Source organism: Pinus tabuliformis, chromosome Q (genome assembly GCF_031772625.1).
Source record: "Pinus tabuliformis cultivar Carrire ecotype Pingquan chromosome Q, CPIR1, whole genome shotgun sequence".
Lineage (NCBI taxonomy): Eukaryota > Viridiplantae > Streptophyta > Pinopsida > Pinales > Pinaceae > Pinus > Pinus tabuliformis.
The window spans coordinates 481,009,786-481,032,090 of record NC_142296.1 but is presented as its reverse complement, the minus strand read 5'-3'; the positions used below and the strand labels follow the sequence as shown (position 1 = coordinate 481,032,090).

The 22,305-nt window shown below is 34.4% G+C and overlaps 1 pseudogene; it reads right to left on the bottom strand.

The window, feature by feature from the left end:
• Positions 1–1,136: 1,136 nt before the first annotated feature.
• LOC149220273 (purple acid phosphatase 18-like) overlaps positions 1,137–22,305 on the bottom strand; it is a 76,786-nt pseudogene continuing 55,617 nt past the window's right edge.

Below are 22,305 nucleotides of genomic sequence, written 5' to 3'. Positions count from 1 at the left end.
ATTTCAAATTTCCGCGTCTACGAAAAAGTTGAACAGGGATTAACAAAATTCCAAGTTTCAAATCTCTGAGTCTGGGAAAAAGTGATGAGCAAAATTAGCTAAGCTAATTCTATTGCTTTGGGTATATCAAAAACAATATCAGAAGGTTGTTTATATGTTTGTTATTTTCGGAAATGTATTTATATATTGTTTTTTTTAATAATAATAAATTGTAATGGTCTAAAATGTATTTAAATATATTTAATATTAAAACAAAAAAATTGATAAATTATATTAGATTTTTTTGAATTTTATTGAGATTTATTATTAGAAGAAAGATGAATAGTTAAATCAACAAATAATAATTATTTTATTTTTTATGGTCATATTATAAGTTTTTAGAATTCTTTTGAGATTCATTATTAAGGGAAAGATGAATAGCTAAATTAACAAATTATAATTATTTTATTTTTTTATTATAATAACATTTCTTATTTATATTTTATAATTTATAAATTGTTATTTTTCTTATATTTTTATCTAATTATTTTTCTATTTATTAGACAAAAATAATAATAAATATAATAATTTTGACCAAATATATTTTTAACATTTTTTATTCTTTATGACTTTGAATTTACTATTATATATGTAATATAACTATATAATTTGTTGATCTCCCTATTCAACTTCCCTCCTAATGAACCTCATTAAGGGTTTAAAAGGGTTCAAAAAAGTCAACAGAAATCTCCATTTTGAAAAATTTAATATTATAAAAATTATTAAAAAAAAAATCAAATTTTATCATTTAAAAAAAAAAATCCCAAAAAATTAAAACTTTAAAAAACATCTGATAAACCAAAGAAGAAAAGACAGACTCATCATTATTATACCTTACGAGATAATTTCACATGAGGATAACAAGAACAGGGTAGAAAAATCCCCCGTGGAGCAGGCTACAAAAGGAAAACCTCTAATAAGAGATTGCTTATTACAATTATTCCATTAAATGATCTATTCATGCATAGATATAAATAGATTCCTTCTCGAAATTATCAAACTGTTGATCCCGTCTTAAATGTTATATTTTTGAAATCAACTTTACTCTCATTTTTTGTTGCCTTTCTTTGAGAGGATGAACACCAAATATCTGCTTCTCAACAACTATTAGAATCACTAGCAAGGCTATTAATCCAAACCTCATCGGAAACAACTGAGTAGTCATCCTGATTATGGTACCATGTCCAATGTGCATGCGTTGCATTATAAATCACAAATTTACCATGCCCAAAACTTGCTTCACGAAATAATGACAAACAAGATTGCGGTATCTTGTACCTGTTCTCATTTCACAAGAATAATTCATTAGTTTCTGCCCTCAGCGATTATTCTTTTCCAATTCAATTGCAAAACTAGGCCGATAATTAATTTCTGTTTTTTAAGCTCTATATGCTTCCAATAAAATGTTAATCTAAATTAAAAGGATTAATACACTAAAGCAAGGCCTTCTCGATTCCCCCGTCTCCTATAGTGATATGCACAGATCCACATGGATTGGCTTCGTCCTTATATACCCGCGTCTGAAACATTCATTGCATGGTCAGCCCATCACCAAACAATTAGGGTTTTAGAAGAACCAATACTTTTGCAGTAGATTAAAGGAATTTGTGATTGGAACTTACAAAACGTTCATAAGCATGAACATGGCCAGCAAAAACAATGTCCACTTTTGCATCATGGAGCAATTCTTCCATGGCTTCCTTCATGTCATCACCCTCACCCTGATGAGCGGTATTTGTGTTATACCAGGGTGCATGGATCAGAGCAATAAGCCAAGGAGTCAGCTTCCTGTTCACTCGGGATAGGTCGCCCTGATTTCAGAAAAAAAAAACGAACCTTCATTCCTTTCGGACTATTTAATGGTAAACGGGCCCATTAAAGCATGAAGTGTACGATATTTATTAGTATTCAGTGTAGAAAAAATTGCTTTGTTATGCAATTGGGTGTTTAGAAGTTCACTAATATGTGCTAGCAATTAACCCTATGGAAACCAATTATGAGCAAATTTGTGAAATCTTTTCCTACCTTAAGCCATTTGTATTGGTGGGAATCCACCCCATAGTCTGCGTAGGAGCCCAGCATAAGTATATGTGCTCCTGCAACTTCAAAGGAATAATAGAGGTTCGAAGGGGAACCACTTTCTTTATATGGCATTTTCCATCGTGCATTATAGGCTATGAATGGCTCAACGAAGAACAGTCTCTTCTCCACCTCATGATTCCCTTCGGTGACCATCCATGGTCTGGAGCTAGCCAATGGCTCTACAATCCTGCCGAAGGAATCCCATAGATGTTGGACTCTATCAGCATATGAAAGATCGCCGGGCAAAAGTAACACATCGTATTTCATATGTCCCACATGCGCTAGGGTGGAATTTGTCCATCCCGTTTGTCCTAGGTCTCCTGCACAACATACCCAGAGAGCCCAGTGGGGAATTAATGATGGGGTAGATTATACAACCAGTGGAAACAATCATGATCTTGTTGAAAAGTTCGGTAAACTTTGTAGTTTGTTCGATAATGTGTCTGCCGTTTAGGGTTAACACTTTACTTAGTTTAGGGATATGAAGCTTGATTGATAAGTGAAGTGGTTACCCCAAAAGTAGCACATTATCAATTTTTTTAAAACAAAATATATATTATTAATTTCCAGTAAATTATATATATTTTGTTTGAAAGATCAACGCTTAGCCCATCTTCAGAGATATAAAGCTTGACTAATGGGTGAAGTGTTTACCTCCAACCTCCACGCATCATCAAACAAAATACACAGTTTACCAAAGTTTTCATGCATGCCAAAAATAATACCAATCATATAAGATTAAAATGGATGCTGTATGTTTGGAGATAATGGGTTTTGCTGAGACTCACCCGCAACTGCAAACGCTATAGGAAGCTCGGCTGGTGGTGTTTTGAAGGAAAACTCTGGACCATGACCTCCGCAGCGATAATAATAGACAGTACTAGCTGCAAGCGGTCCAATTACAACGTTGTGGATGTTTGCAGATTTGTAAAAAAGATAACTATATTTAGTCTTTTCCCCTTCTGCAGAAAATGTGTATTTTCCACGAGAGGTTCCATACTGAACTATCGAGCTTACAGCGTCATCCTTTGTCACCCAAGAGATTCTCATATGATTCCTCCCTGAAAGAGAAATATGAACCTGCAAAACAAAGGCGAACTATAAATGTTTTCTCAACATTTAATGCAAATAACGTTTACGATATTGATCTAATCTTACCTGTTGAGGAGATGTTGAGGAGATGTTGGTGACAGCAACTGATAATGTTGAACGAGGAGGAGGCCGCACATATGCTCCATATCCATACGATATAACGATCAGAATACACAGTAAACGAAAACTCATTGTATCTGCACAAAGCAAAAAAGAAGAGGGCATCTTGTTGCTCGAAACAAAGGCAGTGCAGTGTGGGTTATGCAATTAGACGCCATATTTATTGATCGACAGGATGGAAAGCCGAAGTCGGAGCGGAAGGAGATCAGCATTGGAAATATTTTCACGATAACGGATCTGCTAGAATCTCAGTGTAATGCATGTGTAAAATATATTTTCAACGCCCGTAGTGATGTCTAATATTACACTCTTGAGTTTTTCATTTTTGGTGATTACCCATCTCAATATCGTATAATTGAATTATTGCTTTGACTTTATTTCAATGTAGACAACCTCCTGCACATTTTGTGATGCATTTAACTTCGATTATTACATTGACCTATTTCACTGTCAACAACCTCCTTGATCACCTCACCACCTCCTTCGATTATTTCATTGATTTATATTATTTTGTGAAGGTGCATTGAGTACAAAAATTAATTGTATTTATGATTGGATTATAATTAGGATTTTTTTAATGTAAAAAGATGGTTTGAGTTTTAAATAATTATTGTTTTTAAGTGGGAAAATTTATCATAATTTAGTGGTTAAACAAACAGTGAAGATAACTATTTTTACTACTATCCCTATATGCTGACTCATCATCTTTTTTATTGAAAAAAAAAACCACCTAGAATAAACTACCATTATTTAAAATAAATTATAATAAAGTATAATAAATTTGAATGAGATGCATCAACAATAAATATTTTAATCCGTCTTCTCAACAATTTGAAGGCTTAAACATTTCCATTAAATTCGAAGGTTTGAACATTTCGATAAAGAATTGCTTCATAATAATTGGTATCCTACCATAATATTACTCGACTTGGCAATCTAATCTTTCCAAAAAACATTTTTCTAGAAAAAAGTAGGCAATGAATAGTTTGGGAACTTGAGGACACATACTGAAATACTAGTGTTAAAAAAACATTTATTAATATAAGTTTATAAATATAAGATATGGAAGTTATTGTTGTGACTATTCTCAAAATGTTGTTCTAAGAAAAACAAAACTAACAAATATAGAAATTAACCTAACAAATATAGAAATTGAGTGTCAATATTTATATTTAGGAAAGTACAAAACATGGTATTTCATATTGAATTTTCAAAATCAGATTTGAATATTGGACATGTGGTAGTTTATATAATTTCACTTAACAAGTTTTCATAAAGTTATTATAGTCTTTTATTTGACATATTTAAATTTAGTCAACCACATGATATTTTAGAGAAGATATATTAAGTTAAAATAAGTCAAATTTTCATTTTTGTATTTTAAAAAGATTTTATAGTCACATCAAGTGGAAGTTTGTTTAGCAAGGTAATCTATAACATCAAACTTTTCAAAGGTATCATATTTTGAAATTAGTTATATAACCTTTGAATGGAAGGTCCATTTTAGGTTATTCAAAATCCATTGAAAAGAGAAAACACAAGATAATATGTTGGAAAATGAATCACGACCATTTTGGAGAGAGAGGAGGGGAGAGGGAAGAGAAAATTAGTGTCAAGGCAGGGGAGAGAGAGATGGGGGTGAAGGGAGAAAGGGTGAAAAAGGGTAGACTTGGGAATTTAGAAAGAGAGAGCGAGGGAGAGATATAGAGTGATCATGTATGAGAGAGAGGGAAAGGGAGGAAGGAGAGAATGAGAGAAAGAGAGTGGGGAGAGAAGGAGGAAGGGAGGAAAAGAAGTACAAGAGAGAGAAAAAAAGGGTGAGGAAGCAGGGGAAAGAGAAAGGAAGGGAAGGGTAGTTATGAGGAAAGAGAGAGGGGGACCTCATCAACTTTATGCTTAGACCCTCTATCCAAGGGCCTTATTCCTTCCCTAAAACCTCTATCATACTACCCTATTCCTTCCCTATCCCATTTATCCTATGACCTGAATCATTCTCTACCCCTCTACCCTAAGGCTTGTTCCTACCTCTAGGAACCTACATTTCATTTATGCCTAGGTTTGTTCCCCCTTCATCATATATCCCATAGTTTCCTATCCAATAACCTTAGATCCTATCTCCAACCACAACTCTTAGTCCCTAATGCATTAAACCCTATCTCCCTTACCTTGATCCTTCAAAAATGGATCCCAAATCCTTTTTACCTCTTCCACATAGTCCGCACCACCCTATGCCATCCCTTATCTATACCCACTCTTCCTTGGGAAAGAATTTTCATGGAATTTGTGGGATCTTTATAAACAACAAGGAAGGGACATGACTATTTGTTCTTGGTAGTTGATAATTTTAGTAAGTTGTGTATTCTCATGCCCTATAAAACCACCAACAATGGAAAAAATAAAGAAACTTGTTCCTTATATAGGAATGGATGCACTTGGAGTCCCAAGGAGAATCATTTCAAAAAAGGACACAAGATTTCTAGGTGAATTTCACACTACAATATGGGAGAAAATGGACACAAATTTGAAGAGTTATAGAACATTCTATGCACATATGGATGGAGAAAAGGAGTAGTCAATAGGAATTTGGTGCAATTTTTCATGGGTTAGAATTAGAATCATTCAAAGTGTCAAATGAAACTATTGTGTATATATAGCACTCTTATAATAGAGCAATCCACACTTCTATTAGAAAGTCCCCATTTGAAACTTTTTTTTGACAGTTTACACCCTCACCTTTAGACATTGCATATGGACAACAAGGAGAAGTGAGGAAGATGTTGCAGAGGATGCCTTAATGGTAGATTTTTTTTTTTTGAGAAGATTAGGAAAATCCATCTATAGGTATATGAGACATTGAAAAAAGTCGTAGGAAAAATACAAGGCCATGCATGATTAACATAGAATAGATAAGTCATTTAGAGTGGGAGATAGAGTATGGCTACAGTTGAACAAGGACAGACTACTGAATTCTAGTGAAAAATCAAAGTTATGTGATATGGTCCTTTGAGATAATGGAAAAGGTGGAAGATAATACCTATAGACTCAATCTAGTGGAATGCATGTGAATTTCCTTAGTAGTGAATGTCGAAAATCTATAAATCTATGAGCATTCAATGATAAACTATAGAGGAACAAGTCCTACATTGTGTAGAGGATTCAACACCAGTTGTTAAAGCATAATTGACAGATGATACAATTTTACAGAAGAGGTATATAACTACAAGGTAGCAGTAGCATGACCTTTAGTAAATTGGGTTGAAAGGAAAACTTCCAAACAAGGATAAATGGTACTCCAACACAAAGGCAGAGGAAAACTAGTTGGGTTGTGTTATGTTCTTTCCACGACTAGCTCCTTTAGCTAAACGGGGCGTTAGAGGGGGGCCAGAGCCGCCCCTTCATTGCATCAATGCATAGCAGGGGTCACAGGGGGTTTGAAGGGGGCGATTAGCCCCCCTCTACGGGGTTTGGGGAAGCGCCCCGAGGAAATTTTTTTTTGGACCTTATATTAGGTGGGCGAACCTACCTATGGTTTTGTGCATGGTTTTCGCACATGGTTTTGGGCGTGATGGTTTTCGGTCCATGGTATTGGATGCTTTGGCATGTATGTATATGTATTGTAACATTGAAAGGAACATAATGAAAAATCAATCTGGTAGTCCCGGTTTTGGGATCCAAGGGAAAATCTCTATGTATATTTGTTTTATGTGTTATTCTCTTGCTATTGTTTATTTTCTGTGTTTTAGAATTCATATGCAAGTAATTTTTGTACAGGGTTAAAACTTACATTTGGTATCGGATCTATTTTGGCTTCAAGGGGATGCCTTTGTTGATGAGGGGTTTCGCTCGGGCCTATGATAGAACCTATTCAGTGGGAGATCTACGGAATAGATTATGGTGGTGAAAGAAGATGGTGAGCAATGGAAAGATAGAGATCGAGAAATTTAATGGTCAGATTTTGAGTTGTGAAAAATCAAGTTGGAGGATCTGTTGGTGGATAAAATATTAGTGGATCGCAGTAGATCTGGGTACTAAACCAACATGAGTGTCTGATGAAGAATGGAACAAGTTGGATCGAAAGGCAAAGAGAACAATACAATTGTGTGTCTCAGATTTAGTATTGCTGAATGTATTAGGGGAAGCGTTAGGGACTTTGTACCAGTCTAAGTCTCTCATGAGTAAACTATTCCTACAAAAAAATATGTATAACCTGAGGATGAAATATGGAGACTCGGTGACAAAGAATCTAAACGCATTTAATATTGTGGTAAGTCAGTTATTATATGTTGATATTAAAATTTCAGATGAAGATAAGTGCATCAGTTTGTTGTGTTCTCTACCATATTCATGGGACAGTCTAGTTATTGCAATAGGTAGCAATGCAACTGCCTTGTAGTTTAATGAAATAGTTTAATCCTTTCTCATGGAGGAGATGAGACAGAAAAATATGGAGAGGAGAATGGTGATGCCTTGTCTGTATTAGGACGGTCCCAGAACAGAAACAAAAGTAAGTCATCGAGTGGGAGATCTTAATCTAGAGGGAGATCTAAATCTCCAGGAAAACCTGTAAAGGTGTGTTGGAAATGTGGAAAAGAAGGGCACTACAAAAAGGACTGTAAATCTAAAGCTACTGACAAAGGAAAGGGATCTAATGATGCTTCTTCTATAGAGGCAAAAACCACCTCAGATGAAGGTGTGGATGTGTACTTAGCTTCTTCAAGTACACATGTAGATCACGAGGCATGGTTGATTGACTTAGGTGCATCCTTTCACTTCACTCCCCATAGAGAGTGGTTCTACAAGTATGATAAATATTATGGTGGTGATGTCTTCTTTGGGGATGATAGGAAGGCTAGAATCATTGGTTGCAGAAAAGTAAAGTTGAAGTTGCAAGGTGGAAGGATTAGTACGCTTCTAGGCGTTTTTCATATTCCTGCATTAGCCAGAAATCTAATTTTTGTAAGCAAGTTGGATGATGTAGGTGTAAAAGCAGTGTTCAAAAAAGATACATGTAAGATGGTTTGGGGAGCACAGACCATGCTATGACACCAAAGGCTTGGACATATTGGAGAGAAGGGCCTTCGAATACTTTATGGTAAAGGTATGGTAGAAGGTATGACTAATAGCTCCCTGGATTTTGATTTCTGTGAAAATTGCATATATGGGAAGTAGAATCGAGTGAGTTTCCCCTCTAGTGGTAAGAGGGAAAAACAGATATTAGAGCTTGTGCATAGTGATGTGTTTAGAGTCCTTGTGAAGGTTCCATCACTGGGTAAGTATGTGTACTATGTATCATTTATAGATGACTTCTTAAGGCATACATGGATATATTTCCTCAAGAAGAAATCTGAAGTCTTTGATAGGTTTAAATAATTTCAAGCTCTGGTGGAAAACCAGACAGAGAAGAAGATAAAGGTGCTGAGGATAGATAATGGTGGAGATTTTTGCATGAAGGAATTTAAAGAATTCTGTAAGAAGTGTGGTATAGCATGACAGAATACTACTCCATACACACTTTAGCAAAATGGAGTTTCATAAAGAATGAACAAGATGTTGATGGAAAGGGCAAGAAGCATGCTCAGTGGTATTGGGTTAGGACAAGAATTCTAGGTAGAGGCAGTGGAGAGAACATGTTACCTAGTCAACAGATCACCTTCATTAGTGTTGGAGGATAAGACTCCACAAGAGGTATGGACTGGTAAGAAACTCTCTCCTTCACATTTGAGGGTATTTGGATGTGATGCATATGTACATATGTTCCAAAGGAGAAAAGAACAAAGTTTGATAGTAAATCTGAAAAGTGCATTTTTATTGGGTATAATGATGGTTTAAAAGGTTATAATATTTGGAACCCAGTAACAATGAATGTTGTGTATAGCCAAAATGTGGTGTTCAGAGAGGTGAAAGATTTTATTAAACATGAAGTCCCATAGAAGGAACCTGAAAAGATAGAGTTTGAGATAAAGGAAGAAGAATCAGACTCTACATCAGAAGAGGAATGAAAAGATGAAGAGCCACAAACTCTGGTTGTGAGAAGATCAGTTCAAGAAAAAAGGAAGCCAAAAGGGTGTAGTCCATCTACTTTCTGTTCAAATTTTTCTTTATCTATTACTGATGATGATCCTAGAACTGTGAAGGAAGTAATAGATTCATAGGATGGAAAACTCTGGAAAGAAGCCATGGTTGATGAAATGACAACTTTGGACAAAAATGAGGCTTGGGATTTGGTGGAGTTGTTGACTGGAAGGAAACCCATTGGCAAGAAATGGGTGTTCAAGAAGAAGACAAATGAAGAAGGAAAGGTGGAGAAATACAAAGCTCGATTGGTAGAAAAAGGTTATTCCTATGTATCGGGAATTGATTTTGGTGATATTTTTTCTCATGTTTCCAAGGTAGATTCTATTAGATTATTGTTATCTATTGTTGTTGCTTTTGATTTTGAGGTAGAACAGATGTATGTGAAGACAAAATTTCTTCATGGGACCTAGAAGAAGAGATCTACATGAAGCAACCTGAAGGTTTTGTCGTGAAGCATAAGAAAGAACTGGTATGCAAGTTAAAGAAGTCTTTGTATGGGTTAAATAGTCACCAAGGATGTGGTATCAAAAATTTGATACATTTATACAGGGACTTGGCTTCACCAGAAGCAAAGGTGATCATTGTGTGTATTTTAAATTAATTGGTCATCATGTTATTTATTTGGTCTTGTATGTGGATGATATGTTGCCGGTTGGAAATGACAAAGAAATTATCCAAGATTTGAAGACCCAATTGTCCTACAAATTCGACACGAAATATCTTGGTGCTGCAAACTATATTTTGGGCATGGAAACTAAAAGAGATCAGGAAAAGAGAAAGCTCTGGTTAAACTAGAGGAAGTATGTCGAGACAATACTACAGAGGTTTAATATGTAGGATAGTAAGCCAGTGAAGGTTCCTATTCATATAGGTGTAAATTTATCTGCTAAACAATGTCCCAAGACACAAGAAGAAGAAGATGACATGTCCCATGCTCCATATTCAAGTGCAGTCGATAGCTTGATGTATGCAATGGTCTGTACTATACTAGACATTGCACATGCAATAGGAGTATTGATCAAGTTTATGTCAAAACCAGGGAAGGAGCATTGGGCAATAGTGAAGCAGGTTTTCAGGTATTTGTGTGACACTAGTGATTATGGTTTGTGCTACCAAGGAAGACCATGATTAGATAGAGTTATGGATATTCATAGCTTTGTTGATGCAGACCTGGCTGGAGATCTAGATCAAAAAAGATCATAAATGGGTATGCATTTAACCTATTTGGCATGTGCAGTCAATTGGATGAGTAAGAAACAATTTGTAATGGCACTATCAACTATAGAGGCAGAATACATGGCAACCACTCATGAAAGCAAGGAAGTAGTTTGGTTGCATAGATTGTGTTCAAGTATGGGGTTAGTACAGGGATCAATAAGGATAGAGTGTGGCAGCCAACGTGCAATTTTCTTGGCAAAGAACCCTGCTTACCATTCAAAGACAAAGCATATTGATGTTCAGTATCACTTTGTGAGGGATATGATAGAAGGCAAAAAGGTGTTGTTGTTAAGGTGGACACTTTAAAGAATACTCCAGATGCATTGAAAAAATCTATGAGCTTTCAGAAGTTCTCTTGGTGTAGAGAAACAATGGGTATTGTGGGGCTAGATAAATGACTAAGCTCTCATGTGGCCCCCTGTGCAAAGAAAACAACAAGTGGGAGAATGTTGGGTTGTGTTATATTCTTTCCACGACTACCTCCCCTAGCTAAATCGAGGGGTTAGAGGGGGGTGGAGCCCCCCCTTCATTGCACCGATGCGTAGCGAGGGGGTGACAGGGGGTTTGAGGGGGGTAGTTAGCCCCCCTCTATGGGGTCTGGGGCAACGCCCCGAGGAATTTTTTTTTTGGACCCTATATTAGGTGGGCGGACCTACCTATGGTTTTGTGCATGGTTTTCGAACATGGTTTTGGGCGCGATGGTTTTCGGTCCATGGTATTGGATGCTTCAGCATGTATATATATGTATTGTAACATTGAAAGGAACATAATGGAAAATCAATCTCGTAGTCCTGGTTTTGTGAGCCAGGGGAAAATCTCTATGTATATTAGTTTTATGTGCTATGCTCTCACTATTGCTTATTTTCTGTGTTTTAGAATTCGCATGTAGGTAATTATCTACGGGGTTAAAACCTACAAAAAATTCTTCACCTCATTTAGTAAAAGATTTTGCCGACGAAAATCCTCCGAAAATGGGGAGAGGTATGATTCACATTGGATCATTATATTATTTTCATCCATAATGATGCTTTTAGATTAGAAAAAATGGAGGAAATATCTCAGAGAACCATTTTTTCTAGCATGTCACGCTTTGGAGAATTGGAGTTCTAAACCTTCAAACGGAAGTTTGAGGAATTTCCTAATTTTTTGGGGGGTCAAAAAACTCTCTTTTGCACAAGACCCTATGGAATTTATCTTCATTCAGATACCCTTGAAATGGAATGAGAAATTCATGAGAAAAAGTTATGTTTGCAAAATTTTTCCCCTTGAAAGTTGAACTTCCTCTTTTGACCATCATGATTTGAGAGAATGCCACTTTAACCACACTCCTCATGGAGAAGGGACCAACCACATGAATATCATGAATAACACCCTATACGGGTTAATATTGTAACTCTACTTAAGAGTTTACGGAGTTAAATCTTAACCACTAATAGGCCATCAGTTTATGTTATAATTGGGCCACTATGAGGAAAATGGATTTGATTCTATTCTACTACATTTTGTTGCATATTTGAGAAAAGTAGTTGAGATTCAAACAAAAGAGGGAAAAATATAAATGGTGTGTGTTTTGTATCATCCTATGGGCCATATGTCTCACTCATTTGTATTTTCACCATTTTCCATTTAGAGAAAGAGAGAGTAAAGTAACCTCACCTTCCATCTAGGCTTTGTCTCAAATAGATTTCTTAGATCATATCTTGGGGTCTTGTGCCCTATGAGTAATTTTTTTTAATATGTTCACTATTTATGAATCTTTATATTTTTCATACTTAAGAAGAACATAATAACTTAATAATCTAGAAATATAAGGAAAGATTAACCCGCATAGTATAGATTTGGATTTTTCAATTTATTTTTATCAAATATGTCATGACAAACTATCTAGTGGAATACTCATAGCAGATTATGCATCAAGTTATTGAAGGAGTAAAAAGTTAACCAAGAGTATACTATCAATTTGTGTTATAAATGGACCACAAACGAGGAAAGGGGTTCAATTATGTTCTAGTGTATTGTATTCCATAGTTGAGAAAGTAACTTAGAGTGCATAGAGAGAGGGAAAAATAGAGATGGTTTGTATTTTGAATCATCCAATGGACCATGGGCCTTACTCCTTTGTATTTGAACCATTTTAAATTCAAAGAAAGAGAGAGAAAGGAAGCCTTACCTTCCAGTTGGGTTTTCTCCTAAAATCATTTCCTAGATCATATCACAGTGTCTTATGGTTTATGAGGATTATTTTTATTTTCTCTCTATCCTTTTGTACTTTTATATTTTTCATACATCAATATGTATGAAAAATAACATGTTGATCCTATCTTGATCACTACCCCTCTCTAACTCCCACCCACAGTACCCTTCTCTCTTCCACCCCTCTCTAACTCCCACCCTCACTACCCTTCTCTCTTCCACCCCTCTCTCTCCCTCCTTTTCCATGAGGGAAGGAGAATATGGAGAGGAAGAGAGAGAGAGATGTGAAGATAATTTTCATAATATAAATCCACATATATATATATATATATATATATATATATATATATAATATATATATATATATATATATGGAAACTTAAGTGAGTTTTTGTTTTTGTAAATTAATGTTTCTCACTACAAACATGAGCATTCTAAATAACCAACATATTTCTTACAATAAATAATTGATATTTTTTAAATCCATTTTTTAGAATAATTCACTCTTTAATATATAACTATTATTTTTGGGGGATACTTACCATTTTGAAATTCTTCACCATCTTAACACTCTTGAATGGTAGAACAAGTTACTAATCAACCTATGTACCTCACTTTCCTATAAGTAAGGTGGAATTGTGTGGACAATTCTTACAAGAGCTTCTCTAAACATTCCCATCATCATTCCGACACACTATATAATTGTAATGGTTGTTGTTCGAGGTTTACCTAGTCAAATATTTTAGTCTTTCAAGGGAAATTTCAACTTTTCTGGTTTCTTTCCTATATTACATTCGCTAGTCAATCCTCTAAGTTTTGTTTCCCTGTGAGTGGACAAGCCAAACTTTGATTACAAATAATTAGTAATTAGATTTATTATTGGGTGCATCCAATGTATCTTTCTTTCTTAAATAGGTTATCTAGAATCCATAAAGCTTTTTTGAATTATATAAGATCTATGTACATATGTGAGATAATTTAATAGATCAAATTAACTCAAAAAAATATTACAATTAATATATCTACTATAATTATATTTATCTATAAATTTAATATATTAAGCATAATGCATTTGTTTTTAAGATAATAAATACAATATATTTATTCTGAAAATGCAAATGCTTAATAAACAAATATTATATCATTTAGATCCTAAATATATAATTTAATTATCCCTTTTTCTTCGACTCAACTTATACTTTTGAGAATCAAATATAGGTGGTTAGGTTGATACCCATTCCTCCCAACACTCAAACCAAATCTAATTAAAAAATCCCCATTTACTATCAATTAAATTAATTTTATCAGATGTTGCCACCAATAAATAAATAATTAAATTATTTAAATAAAATATTTTATCATATTAGAAATTAGTCATAATTAGGGCTTAAAATAGATATACTTTAATTTATGTATGGTTTAAAAAGACTTGATGATTAAAATCATATGCTTTTTTCTAAAATATCACAAATCCAAATCTAAGACGAGCTAAATTATGTACATTTTATATAAAATTCAAAAAGTAATCTTTCTCCTGCAAAAAAATTTAATTCTAGATTACATAAAAATAAATATATTATATAAAAGCACATCTCTGTATATTTCAATGAGTATAATTTTAAAATATAATTATATATTATATAAAGTTATCTGTCTATCTATAAAGTATAAAGTATACACATCAAATTCACATTGTATTCCTTAATTATAAAATATTACTTTTTACATTGTATTCACATTTTGAATGACCGCATTAAAACCAACATATTTCCATATATCTTTCTTTCGGCTGGATTGAGTTGTAAAATGCTTAAATAAAGAGATTTTATAACATAAATTAATTAAAAGCTGTATATTGTTTACTAAATTTAAAAGATTCATATTGAACCAATCCAATTAATTAAATATCTATTAAAATAGTATCAACAAATTTTGCTGGCCAGGCATCTTCAAAATTTGATTCCCACCTTTCAAATCGTCGGGGAAAGCGTCTGCCACGGATTTGCAAGATTGACAAAGCCAACTCTATTGTTTCTCGTTATATTAGATATGTTTTCTATTTTTGGAAATATGTCGATAGTGTTTTTAATAAGATTGTAAATTTTAGTGGTATAAAATGTGATGTTTAAATATTTAAATGAGTACACAATTATATTTATTAATGTGATTTATATATGATGGTTGTTAATTTTATATGTTGATTGGTATATAAAAAGTGGAAAATGTTGCTAATAGACATATATTAATCATATTAGTAAATTTAATTGTGTTAGTTGACATCCTACATTTGGGGTGGATTCATCATGGTTGACAATGGTTGACGAGGGTTGATGAGGTTGACCATGATCAAGCTTACATTAATGTGGTTGTTAATGTTACATTAATGTTACAAAAATGGTTACATTAATGGTTGAGATGGTTGATGGGGTTGACCATGGTTGAAGATGGTTGACCATTATTGACCATATTCAACCATAGAAATCTTGATTGACCATTATGGTTGACCATATTCAACCATAAAGACCTTGGTTGACCATGTTCGACCATTCTAACCATGGTTGACAATGGTTAGGCATTAAGAGTCGATAGAGCATGGAATGTTCTAGGTTGATTATGGTTGACCAAAGATGACCATGCTTGATCATGATTGATAATGGTTGATAATTGTTAATGATGGTTGATCATGGTTGACCATATTCAACCATAGAGACCTTGATCATGGTTAGCCATAGAGATATTGATTGGCCATTATGCTTGACCCAATTCAACCATAGAGACATTGGTTGATCATGTTCAACCATTCTAACCATAGAGATCTTGATTGACCATTATGGTTGACTATGGTTGATTGTGACCGACCAATGATGACCATGGTTAACCATGGTTGACCATATTAAACCATTGTTCAATCACGAAGACCTTGATCATGGTTGATCCTGGTTGACGATATTCAACCATGGTTTATCATGGCTAACGATATTCAACCATGGTTAATCATGGTTGACCATCGTTTATTATGGTTGGCCATAGAGACATTGATTGACAATTATGTTTGACCATATTTAACCATAGAGACCTTGGTTTACCATGTTCAACAATTATAACCATAGGATATTGATTTACCATTATGGTTAATCATGGTTGATTGTGACTAACCAAGGATGACCATGGTTAGCCATGGTTGACCATATTTAACCATGGTTGACCCTGGTTGATCTTGGTTGATTATGCTTGAGCATATTCAACCATGGTTGATCATGGTTGACCCTAGTTGATTATGGTTGACGATATTCAATCATGGTTGATCATGGTTGACCATAGAGACATTGACTTACGATTATGCTTGACCATATTCAACCATGAAGACCTTCGTTGATCATGGTTGATTGTGACCGACCAAGGATGACCTTAGTTGACTAAGGTTGACAATGTTTAACTTTGGGCGACCATGGTTGACTATAATTGAATATTTTTGAGTTACGTTGACCAAAGACAACTATGAGTGAAGAAAATTACCTATGGTTTAATATGGTAAACATAGGGTTGACCAAGTTTAATCATGGTCAATTATTTAAACATTGACTATAAAGGTTGACTTTGTTTGACTAATGTGGTTCACTATGTTTGATTATTAGTATTAATTAATAATATTAATAGGTGATTATATTTGTGAAGATTTGAAGAGTGTTGACTGTCAAACATAGTCAAACATAGTCTAGCATAGTAAACCACATTAGTAAATGTGGTTGACTAATTTTGTAATGTCGCATTGTGACATTGGATAAATTACAATGTAATGTAACATTGCAACAATGTTTGTCACATTGCGATGTTGGATAGATTTATGTACCATTCTGACATCACAACATGTTTGATTATTAATATTAAGTGATAATATTAATTGGCGATTATGTTTAACTAAAGTTGAAGAGTGTTGATTGTCAAACTAGTCAAACATAGTCAACAACATTATTAAATGTGATTGACCACATTTTGTAATGTTGCATTTCGACATTGGGTAAATTGCAAAGTAATGTACAACATTGCAACAATGTTTGTCACATTACAACATTGGATAAATTGCGATGTAATGTAACATTTCAACAATGTTTCTCTCATTGCGACATTGGATAAATTTTAAACCATTCTAAAATTGCAATATTAATATTATTATTTAGTCAACTTTATTAATATTTATATTGTTATTATTAAATATTTTTAAATCTTGATTATGACTGACTAAGGATGTCCTTGGTTGACTAAGGTTGACAATGTTTGACTTTGGTCAACCATGGTTGACTATAATTGAAAATTGTTGAGTTACATTGGCTAAGGATGACTATGAGTGAACAAGGTGGACTATTGTCAAATATGGTAAATATAGGGTTGACCAAGCTTGATCATGGTCAATTATTTAAACATTAACTATAAAGGTTGACTTTGTTTGGCTATGTTTGACTAATATCGTTGACTATATTTGACTATTAATATTAATCAATAATAATAATAGGCGATTATGTTTGATTGAAGTTTAAGAGTGTTAAGTCCCTATAATACTAGTGATTTCCCCATTACTATTGTCATTGTATCCCTTATTGTTATTTTTGTGCCCTTATATTATTATTGTTAGATCGGCTTGGGTTATATTGTGACCCCTTAGACTCCTATATATAGAAAGGAGGTTTTGTCATTTGTATCATCCAATAATTGTTCATTTTTCTAATGTAAAGGAGGTTGCACCCTCGAAGAGGCTGATTTCTAAGGTGTTGATCTTTCTTTTCTATCTTTTTGTGAGCTCGTTTCTTAACATTTGGTATTAGAGCTTGGATTCTAGGGTTTTGCTGCTCCAAATAGGTCATCGTGGAATTTTCACTATAATTGTTTTGCTGGGATGTTTTAGAAGCTAAAAATAAAACCCATTTGAGCTGAAATCTCTTTGCACCTCGGGTCCAAGTTTCATATAATTGTTCACTATATGTTTGGAGATATGATCCAAGGAAGTTATGGTTTTTGCAGGATCCCAAATTATGTCTCAAACATGTGACTTAGGGAAAATCATCCTAACTTGTTTTCTGAGCATCAAATTGAAATTTCGTAAGAAGTTATAGAAATAATATGCCATGTAGTTTTATGTTTATCGGTTTCAGGTCCTAAGGTCAAAACAGTGACACGTGGCACTTCGTACAAGCTCGCTCTACTGAGCCAGTCTATAATCATGTCAGCGTGGGAGATTTGGAATAACTCTTCATTGGAGAATCCAATATTGATCAGACTTGCAGGGTTAGAAACAAGACTTAGAGGGTTACTGCAAGAAGAAATTGTAGAACTTGGAGATCTGAAATTTTAGAGATACAACCAATTCAATATTGAGCTCCTACAAAGTGAAAAAAGGTGTGTAGTTTTTTTAAATTTTTGCATAAGTTTTCTTTGAAAAATTAGTTTGAAGGAATTCAAAGGGAATAGTGAAGCATTATTATTATTAATATTGCCCCGAAGAAAGAAAATGGAAACACCTAGTAAGGAACCTGAAAGCTCTGGCATGACTCATGAAGAAGAGGAAGAAATGCAACATGATATATCAAAATTACGAGACCAAGTGCAATAAAATTCACTCTCACAAAAAGTAACAAAAGCTAAGATGGATGCTTTAAACAAATACATAGAAGTTAAGATGTATGGCGGGGAAGCTAATATGGGTGGTTTAAAGAAAGGCGTAGAAGCTAAGATGAATGATGTGGAAGCTAAGATTGATGGCGTGGAAGCTAATATGTATGATTTAAAGAAAGATGTGGAAGCTAAGATGGAAGACTTAAAGACACATTTGAAAAAGTTTCGACAAGAAATTCTTACTAATGGTGAAAGGGTATTAAAGGAAACTCACGATGAGAACAAAATAAATGTTAATCATTATTTCATAGACTCTAACATTGGATCAAAGACCCACCATGTTCCAAAGATCGATATGAGGAAGTTTGATCGCAAGGATCCCGTAACATGGGTACTACAGATAGAGCATTTTTTTGATCTCCATAATGTTCAAAAAACACAAAAGGTACGCATTGCAACTTTATATTTGAAACCAAATCAGTTTGTATGGTATTGATGGCTTTTATATCATAAACAAATTGTCACTTGGGCTATTTTTATAGATGAAATGATAGCAGATTATGACGATACAAAAAACAACACTTTTTTAGCCAATTGATAAATCTAAAACAAAAGGGTTCAATGATGGAGCACATTGAGGACTTCCAAAAATTGAATATAAGGGTAAAAGATATTCCAAAGGAGCATAGGATTGATGTGTTCATAGGGACTTTAAAGGATAACATCCAACATGACATTCGCCTTTGGGAACCTGATCCATTGGAGAAGGAATTCAGGTTGGCAAGAAAAATGTAAAGAATAATTATGGCAATAAGGAAGCTAACCACTTACAATCATAAATATGGAAGTGTTGTTGCCCCTATCCATCCACAACCTAGAAGGTTGACACCTCGACAATTGGAAGAAAAAGGAGTGAAATGGCTTTGTTATAGTTGTGATAGCAAATACAATAAAGGTCATAAGTCTGCTGAGAAGAAATTCTTTGACATAGATTGTGAATAGGAGGAAGAAAAGGAACAAGAAATGTCAAAAGAAGAGGATATACACCAAGAACAAACCCTAGAGAAAGAAGAAATGAATCCGACCATATCTTGTAATGCATTGGCTGGAATTACCACTCCTCAAACTATCAAGATAGAAGGGCATATCAAGAAGAAAAAGGTAATAGTGTTGATTGATTTGGGTAGTACCCATAATTTTATTCATTATAAGATAGCCAAGGAATTGAATTGCTTCCTATATCCAGCACCAGAGTGTCAAGTGATGGTTTCAAGTGGGGGAACCATAAATTGCTCAAGAAAGTTCCATAATATCAAGCTATCCATGAGAGAATATGTATTGAATAGCCCAATGCTTTCCATTCCAATGGGTGGTGTTGATGTTGTACTAGGAGTCCAATGGCTACAATCCTTGCATATAATAGCTTTTAATTTTCAAGAACTTTTCATGAAATTTCTTTAGAAGGAAAGGAAGTTGAATTATGGGGTATTGCAGGGAAACCGGGAAAGATAATCAGTTCTAACGGAATGACAAAGCTTCTAAAGAAATAACAACAAGGCATAATTGCACAATTATCTTCACTAGAGGTTCCCACATTGAAATCATCTATTTCTCTAGATCTCCAAAAAGTCTTGGACAATCATTCCAAGGTATTTGAGACTCCCAAAGGCCTCCCACCTATTCATTATCATGATCATGCTATTCATTTGATTCCAGGAAGTGTTCCTTTAAACATCAGGCCTTAGAGATATCTCTATGCCCAAAAGAGTGAAATTGAACGTATGGTTGCAGAAATGCTAGAGGTTGGTATAATTCAACCTAGTCAAAGTTCTTTCCCTGCTCCTGTAGTATTGGTTCACAAGAAGGATGGATCATGGTGCATGTGTCCAGATTATAGGGAGCTCAACAAGCTCACTATTAAAGATAAATTTCCCATTCATGTCATTGATGAAGTGCATGGATAAATTTACTTCACCAAGTTGGATCTTCGTTCAGGATATCATCAGATCAGAATGAATACTGAAGACATTCTGAAAATAGCATTTAGAACTCATGAGGGTCATTATGAATTTTTGTTCATGCCTTTTGGCCTTACCAATGCACCTTCTACATTTCAAAGTTTGATGAATTCCATTTTGAAACCCTTCCTTAGAAAATTTGTGTTAGTATTTTTTGATGATATACTAATCTACAACAAGTCTTGGAAGGACCATGTTCAACATGTTGACAAGGTGCTCAAACTATTGGAGGAGAAACAATTATATGCAAAAAGCTCCAAATATTTCTTTGGAGTACAAGAGGTGGAATATATGGGTCATATTATATCTCATGAAGGTGTTAAGGTAGACCCTAGAAAAATTAAAACCATTAAGGAATGGAAAATCCCCACATCCATAAAGCATCTGCGAGGATTTCTCAGGTTGACATGGTATTATTGCAAGTTTGTTAAGAATTATGGGAGAATAGCTGCACCTCTAACAACATTATTGAAGAAAGATGCATTTTCATGGACTCCAGAAGCAACAAAGGCCTTTGAACATCCTAAAGAGGCAATGTGCCAAGCACCGTTCTTAGCTACACCAAACTTCGCAAAAACATTTATTGTGGAATCTATTATGAAACCAGCTCAAGAAAAGATAGAAAAGATAAATCAACGCCTTAGAATTCAGCCTCGTCGAGGGGGCAACCTCCTTTACATTACATAAATGAACAATTCTTGGATGATTCAAATGACAAAACCTCCTTTCTATATATAAGAGTCTAAGGAGTCACAATATAACCCAGCCGACCTAACAATAATAATATAAAGCCACAAAAATAAAAATAGAGGGATTCTATGGGGCACAGTAATAACAATATGGGGACAATAGGGGCACAACAATATTAATAAGGGGTACAACTATAATATTAATGGGGTAATCACTAGTATTATAGGGACCCAACATGCCCCTCTCCTTCAAAAAAGTGTTGTCCTCAACGCTTGAGTAGCTCTGGAAGCTTCTGTATAAATTCTCATCCTCCCATGTGGAATATTCAGCAGATAAGTTCTTCCACTTGACAAGATATTCTGAAATTGATCAATTTCGTAGCTGTCGAGTTCTTATTTCTGTGACTGCTTCTGGTTCCAATATAATTTTTCCTTCCTCGTCAAGTTCTGGCAATATTGTTTGAACTGGGAGCTTATCACCTATAACCTTACTTAAACATGAAACATGGAAAACTGGGTGCAATCGAGAAGCTGTAGGAAGCTCCAATTTGTATGCCATAGTACCAATATTTTGCAACACCTTGTACGGACCATAATACTTTGGTGATAATTTATTATCATTCTTAGCTCGCTTGAGGGACATTTGCTTATATGGTTGTAGCCATAGGAATACCCAATCACGTACATCAAAACTTCTTTCACTGCGATGTTGATCTGCCTGTTGTTTCATTCTATTCTGTCCCAACACGAGGTTATCCTTTAAGAGTTGGAGGACTTGTTGTTGATGTTCGATGTGATGTTCCACTGCTTGAACCTTAGAATTTTCTCTTAAATATGATGTGATGGATGGTGGCTGATACCCATAAAGTGCCATAAATGGGGTCATTTTTGTTGCTGTATGGAAGGAAGTGTTATACCACCATTCAGCCAGAGGCAACCGTTTGACCCATTGTGTCTATTTATCAGATACAAAGCAACGAAGATATCCTTTCAAAAATTTGTTTACTATCTCAGTTTTCCCATCAGATTGAGGATGATAAGAAGAGCTATGAGCTAACTGAGTACCAAGACAAGAAAATAATTCTATCCAAAAATTTCCAGTGAAAATGGGATCTCTGTCACTTACAATAATCTTTGGGTTTCCATGTAGCTTTTGAATTATTTCCATAAAT